Source organism: Podarcis tiliguerta, assembly GCF_965153285.1.
Source record: "Podarcis tiliguerta genome assembly, chromosome: 7".
NCBI classification, from domain to species: Eukaryota; Metazoa; Chordata; class Lepidosauria; order Squamata; family Lacertidae; genus Podarcis; species Podarcis tiliguerta.
Window position 1 is genome coordinate 53,178,200 of NC_139540.1, and position 7,500 is coordinate 53,185,699.

The following is a 7,500-nucleotide window of genomic DNA, read 5'->3' on the forward strand; positions in this document are numbered from 1 at the left end:
GCAAATGTTATAAGTTATTGCACTTGTAGATTTCATACCCGGCCTTCTCAATGAGATGTTGTACAAGAACGGCTGGAAGGTATTTGAAATGAAAAGCGGGAAAATGTTTGTGCAGTTGTAGCTACCAATGTTTAGTCAGATAATCAGTTTGATTAATGTTTATTTGTACTCCATATTTCATTCAAGAGTGCCGCCAAAGCAGTTGGCAGTGAAGGTCCAATGTAGCAGAAATGAGACATGATGAAACTGTGACAGCACAGTACTGTTTTAATAGTTGAAAACACCCCCCTCCCCAAAGAGTCCCATCTAACTTTCCCCAGTAGCCTTTGCTTAACTTCCTACGCTCACTTAAATGGTTAGCACACCCAGGCAACTAAAAGCCCAAGCATGATACTTGAGTACAAACCAGCAAGAGTTCATGCCTGGAGCTCAGCTCCACCCGCAAAGAGACCACCCCTTTGCTCATCTCAGAGAGTTCCATGTGGTAGAGGGTTGTCCTTCCCTTGGCCATGAGCCTGGCTGCTCGTTCTTACTCCAAGCAGCAGATGGACAGGGTGGCAATAGGTCTTACCCATGTTCCAGATGATGGTTTCTCCAATTAAGAAAGCAACAATGTAGAAAAATGTTAATTACTTTTAACAGAAATACTTAACAAAAACTGCTGCTGGTATCTGTTACTTTCCCCCATTTCCCCTTTGGCCAAAGGATGAGGTACGGACATTTTAAATAAACAATAAAGAAGGCAGACAGTCACTCACTTTTAAGATGCAGTAAAAGCAAAGGCAGCCGTGCAGGAAAAAGGAACCCACAGTTAGGGTTTAATAAGGAAAAAGGAACCCACAGTTATTTAGAGAGCCAGTTTGGTCAAGAGTGGTATTCTTGTAATCTGGGGAACCGGGTTCGCGTCTCCGCTCCTCCACATGCAGCTGCTGGGTGACCTTGGGCCAGTCACATTTCTTTGAAGTCTCTCAGCCCCACTCACCTCACAGAGTGTTTGTTGTGGGGGAGGAAGGGAAAGGAGAATGTTAGCTGCTTTGAGACTCCTTAAAGGGAGTGAAAGGCGGGATATCAAATCCAAACTCCTCCACCTCCTCTTCTTCTTCTTCTTCTTCTTCTTCTTCTTCTTCTAAAGCATAGAATCATAGAATTGTAGAGTTGGAAGGGATCACAAGGGTCATCTGGACCAACCCCCTGAAATGCAGGAATCTTTTGCCCAGCATGGGGTTTGAACCCTCAACTAAGAGTCTCATGCTCTACTGACTGAGATACCAAGGCAGATATTCCCTTCCATTTAGCCAAAAAAGCTCCCGGAGCAACTTACAAAAACCAGCAGTCAGATTGTTTTTCTTACTGTTATGCCACACAAGTAAAATCGGATGCTTGGGCATAGTGTTGGGACGGACGGGACACCAGGTGCCCCCACATCAGCTCCCTCATTGGAGCCTGGCTCCAGCATGTAAGGGAGCTGCCCCGAGCCCAGTGGCCGCTCTGCTTTGGGATCAGCTCCACCATTGAGTGGATGGGAGGGAGGTGGGGTAAGATCAAGCTCCGTACCCGTTCTTAGCATCAGCCAGAATCCTCATAGACGTAACTTGTCTCTGGGAAAATGTCTCTGCCCGCCTGTTGCAATGTGGAAACGGAGCATATGACAATCTCTGGACCAAGAAGACAGGAATGCAAGAGTATAGCAGTTGCTATCTTCAGAGGAGGGGGCTTGATGGAGTTACCCTCCTCCCTTGCTGATGTCAGAGGTGCTTCTGGCTGACTTGACCTTGGCAGCTCCTCTCTGGAAATACTCTCCTCCCCAGTTCAGATCTGGGAGCAGAGCAGGTGACAGTGTCCAGGTTAGGAGCACAGGGCTACTTCATCTGGCTAAAAATTACGCAGAGCCGCGGGTGGATGATAACCATGGAAGAATACAAACATTAGATTGAATGTTGCAGCCATGAGGTGGCTATTTAGTTTCAAGGCAAAGATTGCAGACAGATTGAATTAGCTTCTTCTAGCATTGATGTAAGAACACAAGATCAGGCCAATCTAGTCCGGACTAGGAAGCCTGCAAGCAGGACCCAAAAGCAAGGGAACTCTCCCCTCCTGTGTTTGCAAGCAACTGATACCCAGAACTGCCCCGACTGTGAAATCAAGTCACGCCTAGGATTTAAGAAAAAAGAAGTAATGGCCGATCTCCATTTTTGAATTTTTTATTTACCCCATTTTACTGCCTCATGGCCCAATGCTGCAGCTAACACAACAGTGCTTTCATTTCCACTCCTCCTCCTGTGCACCCCCAAAATCCGCTTCAGAGCTCCTCCAACCCTCTGGAGCAGATTTTGAGGATGTGGAGGGGACCAGAGAGCAAGAGGAAAGTTGGAGGCCCACAGGTTGGCCACCTCTAGGATTGTAAAGACTAAGAAATTGAGAGCTTGCTCACTATTTGCAGCATTTTGGTTGGGCCTAAGAAAGGTATTGCTCAGCTGTGGATTTTGGAATGTTTTAAGAGCGTGGCTTCTGTGAAGCATACGTACATATATCGCCTTAATACAAAGAAAGTATGCTTTTTCTTCAAAACTATTTATATGTAGATTTAATCAGTTAATCAATCAATTAAAACCTATATGGCTAAGCAACTTTGATTTTGTCACTCAGCCAGCAGCACTAATCTAAACAGAAACCATGGCACCGCTGAAAGGATTCGAGTCCTAGGGCATTACCATACTTTCCATTTAGAGTGGTATAGTTCCTTGGTTTTTGTTTTTGGTATGCTGTCACACAATGTCATCCTTATTATTCAGCTAGTGTTCTGGAATTGTGTACAAATCCAGATACACCATTTGTGGAGAATATGAAATATATCCTTCTAATTTCTGCTTTCACAATGTCATTGTTTTGCAATATAATCTTTCTTGCAGTTATGATGCTTCTTCTCATAAAGAGCCCAGAAAGGTTTGTGGTGAAGTCACCACATCTGTTGAAATGTGGGGTTCGCTGAATGAGTACCAAAGGAATGTCCTATCCTGCGTTATGATGGCATGATATACTTGGTGTGTCTGTGGATCCAGAAAGCTCTTCAGACTGCACAAAGTGGTTCTGCATTTATAGAAACAGGCAGTAACCATGAGTTTGGGAGCAAACTACCTGTAAAGCTCAAAACTGCATATTAGGGTAGGCTTTAGCTACATTCTCTCAGTTTATGTGTACTCGTGTATATGCTGTACAAAGACAGAAAGCTCATTAGAATGGTTCATAAAAAATGGCCACTAGCCATGATGGCTGTGTACTACCTCTAATGTTGGTGGCAGTAAGCCTTTGTATACCCGTTGCTAGGAATGGCAGGTGGGGTTGCACTCTGGTCCTGCTTGTGGGCTTCCCATAAGCATCTGGTTGGCCACTGTGAAAACAAGATGCCAGAGTAGATGTACCTTTGATCTGCTCCAGCAGAGCTCTTTTCACGCTCATTTTATGGCTTCCACACAAGCCTTCAGGAAAAGGTGCCCTCTTTTACTCATATGTTGTCTTTCCCTCTTCCTTTGTTATGCAGTTTCAAACAGTTTTTTCTTTAACAAAATAATGCAAGAAGCAAACCACAGACAGAAAACAGCAGCACAAGAAGAGAGGGTGGAAATTAGGAGGAAATGTAGAAGATACATAGAAGCATAAATATTTCCTGTCCTCGCATGAGAACACTGCCATGTAAAACAGCACGCAGATATGTCTGGATATGGAGTCCGGGCATCAGAATTCCTTTAGCTGAATTCAACAGATTACATGAACCAGGGTGAAATTTTCACTTTCCTTATTGTGAAGATTTTAAAGAAAAGTAGTTTCATACACTATTTAGCTACAAGACCTTATAAAATGGCTTTGAATTACTTGGCAGTGGTCCCCGTGGTCAAGAAAGCATAGCTTAATATTTTTGTGAAATAATAGCATGGAGGGTGGGGAGTCCTGTAAATGTCTCACACTCCTAGAACAGGAAGATGTTATGTCTCGGTTCTTGAATGTACTCCCCCCCAAATCTGGCCCAGGGTATTGGACACTCAATGGGAGCTGCTGTGAAGGAAGAAAGGGGAGTCTATAAGAATTGCATTTGCCCACATGGAAGCCTCTTCTGGACCCAAACTTTTCCTGTTTATGTAAGGCCACCTTTGGATCCAACTCACTGTTTCCTGGTGAATATTATTAGGGGCATATCCCCCTCACCCTGCTGCTGTTAGAGCATATGTTGTGAAGACAAGTTCACATACTGCCCAACTACAAATAGAATCTGTTTGGTTGGCTCACTGACTTCCTGTGCTGATGCAATTCACACCACAACACCTTCCCACAACCGTCCACAGGACTAGTCAGACAATATTGCTGCTACTCCATGCCAGTCACCACAGAGAGGGTGTTTATTGGAGAGCCGTTAAGCCACATAAAGCACTGGTCATGATTACCCTTGCTTAGCTTTTCTCTGCAGCTATAGGAGTGAGTAACTTACTTTTGTTTTGAAAGCAAAGACTCTATGAATGCTGAATTCTACCCAGATGTGAAATTCTGAGCTTGTGTGTGGCAAAACACACTCATGTAAAATTCGTTGGTGCCATAGGTATATGAAGCTAGGTGGATAAGGGTAGGGTTGCTGTGATGATACTTGTGAATTGTGTTTGTTACAGCAAGATTTATTCTTCAATCTATATATTGATGAATTAAATCTTTATATGATACCATACCATGTTAGTGTATAGTGTGGGAACCGAAGGGAAATATATATGAGGTGTACAGCTGAAACTCTTCATCGAAACATTTCACTAGAACTTCTGAAGACTGGCTGTACTGTAGAAGCAACCAGCAGTTCAGGATTTTGTCCTCAAAAATAAGGACTGTGGACTCTGCCTGAGCTTTTAATTTCCCCCCTTCTGAGTTCTGCCTGTCTGTATTTTAATTTTAAGGAAATAGTCATTCATTAAGTATTGCTTAAAAAAAGAGTGTCCTGCAAAGAGAGTGACTGAGGAAAGCAGTCGTGTGTGGCCCAGGCCACAAATTTAACATGCACCAAGGACATGCAACTCAACATTTGTTGATGTGAAAAGAGAGAGATGTGTTTTTTCCTGCCACTGAAACAGGATTTGTGTTTGGGCTTTCTCTTTGCTCAGATTTTTCAGTCGTACAGCTGTACACTGCATTGTTACATATTGCTTCAAACAGAAACTATGAATTTGCACAAGCTGCTAGAAAAGATTGTGGGGTCTTGTTCTAGACTGTGTCTGGGAAGTAAGAATGTTTGGTTAACGGAACACAATCCCCTCTCCCCCTTTCTAAGGGCATAAATGAAACTGGGTCCCCATATGGTGGAAAGCAATAAATTTATTGTATATAAGTATTTTTAAATTGTGGCATCAAAATTTCGGCGCACTGTGCGGAAAGAGCAGTAGCTGAGAAAGGAATGCCTTTAATAGTATTAATAGCTTCTAAGTGTATTCAATTTCTGCTTCCTGGGCTAGATTAGATAATAAGCAGAGCATGCGAGATTCTTGGGGATGAATATTGTCTTAAGCTTTTGCTTTATCTCTTCATTCCAGTAGATGGCTACAGTTCACTACCAAATTGGAGCTCTAATAGATTTTTACAGTAAGTAAATCAGAAGATGAAGGTTGAATTACTATAAATGAGTTGACCTATACATTTTTCTTACTTCATGTGCTTAGTCATACAGTATTCACCATTTTTCTAAGCACACCGTCTCTAAAGTCCCCCCAAAATGTTACAATGCTCTCGTTACTTTTGAGTCAAGGGTCTGCCGTGTAAATACTGTTGCCCTGGTTTCTTTGCTAATGTCCAGACATTTAACATTCTGCAGTACTAAAGAAGTGCTTAACATGAGAACATAGAACATTCTATACAGCCATATGGCAGCCCTGCTAAATGAATACCGCAGAACCCACTCCTTTTCTTGATACTGTCCTAAGGAATTTAATAGAAACAGGAATTTATCGTTTCTTTCTAGCCAGTTTTTATTGAGGCAGCTGTTTTTTAAAAGGTGGGTTTTCATTTTTTGAGAAGTGAGCCTCTGGTCATATTGTACTTAAAAACAATTTAATTTATGTCAAACACAAGAAGCCTTTATTTCTGGATTTAGTTTTTTCCCCTTTAACTTGTCTTCACACAACTGAGGCAAACTGTGCTTGCTTGCTTTTTCGTGAGCAGCCAGTGTTCAAATGCTGATCATCAATGCTCAAGGACATTGATCAAAAATATAAGCATAAAATATACAATTGCAAAAACAGCACTGTAAACATTGTATTCCTTGAACAGCTTTCCAATAAAATTTATAAATGCACAAAGGACATACCAAAACAAGTCCTGACAACATTTCTATTTTGGGTTTTCAGCACTGAGGAACATAATATTCTCATTCTTACCTGGTATATGCTGCAACCAGTTTTCTTTAATATATGCATATTGCAACTTCTACACTTTCCGCTGCTATTTAAGCAGCAGAGGTGGGGAAATCACCCCAACCCCTTTTTGCAGTAAACATAATTGTTGCCTGTTACAGTTTTCTGTCCCATTGCAATCAACTCCCAATTTATGTAGCTGGATGCAACTGCTTAATTCATTATTAATAGGGATGGTGCTCAGCTCTGAAAATGATAAAAAGTGCCAGTTTAGGAATTTCATTTTAACGTGTAGATGATAAACAATAACTTTTCTTCTGTACCATGAAGATTAATGTCTTAATTATGTATAAATTCTTTATATTTTATAGTACTGATTTAGGGATTCATTAATTTTCTTGAAATATATATTTCCAAAAGACCTTAGCTGTAACTAAAATAGTTAAGCATTTACCCATTTGGTTACAATGTTACAGTCATGATGTCCATAGTCATTTCTTAATTTTTGAAATTGTCACCAGGTGCAAGCTGCTGAAGTAATGCATTATTTTAGAATGAAAAGTAAATTAGAAGTGCTATTGTGTGTGTCCACATTTTTTGCCTGTTGTGTTCCTCATTGGGTTTTTTTATTCTGCGAGAGAGCATCTAGATTTTCCTCCTCTCTCCAGTTTGTGTGAGTTTTTAATGAAAGCAATGTTAAGTAAAGCACCTTGGAGCAGAAATTTCTGTGCTATGAACAGCATTAGCTTTTCCTTTCTAATATTCTCTATGCAGGAACGTACACCCAACATGCTATGGTCCTTAAATCACAGTGTTATGTTAGGGCTTCTGAAGAACACCTGGTCTTGCTTAAAAAAATCTTAGCCATGATAACTATAATATCAGAAACACGGCTATAACAAGGACAAGAATAAATGAAAGGGGTCCCTGTAGCATATTAAGGATCTCTAGAAACAAATTCTGAGAATTTATAACGCAGTAAGTACATAGCAGAGTGGCTGAGCACTGAATAGATTCTTTTCCTTAAAATGCAGTGTTTGTTTTTGATAAATAAGCATACCCACCATCACTTTCAAATCCTTTAATGTTTTAAAGGATTTCTTAATACAAATCACATTCCTGT

General features: G+C 41.0%; 1 protein-coding gene across 1 annotated transcript in view; it reads left to right on the forward strand.

The window, feature by feature from the left end:
- ZNF407 (zinc finger protein 407) overlaps window positions 1–7,500 on the forward strand; it is a 331,438-nt gene that overhangs the window by 49,125 nt on the left and 274,813 nt on the right. The gene's annotated exons all lie outside the window — the stretch shown is intronic.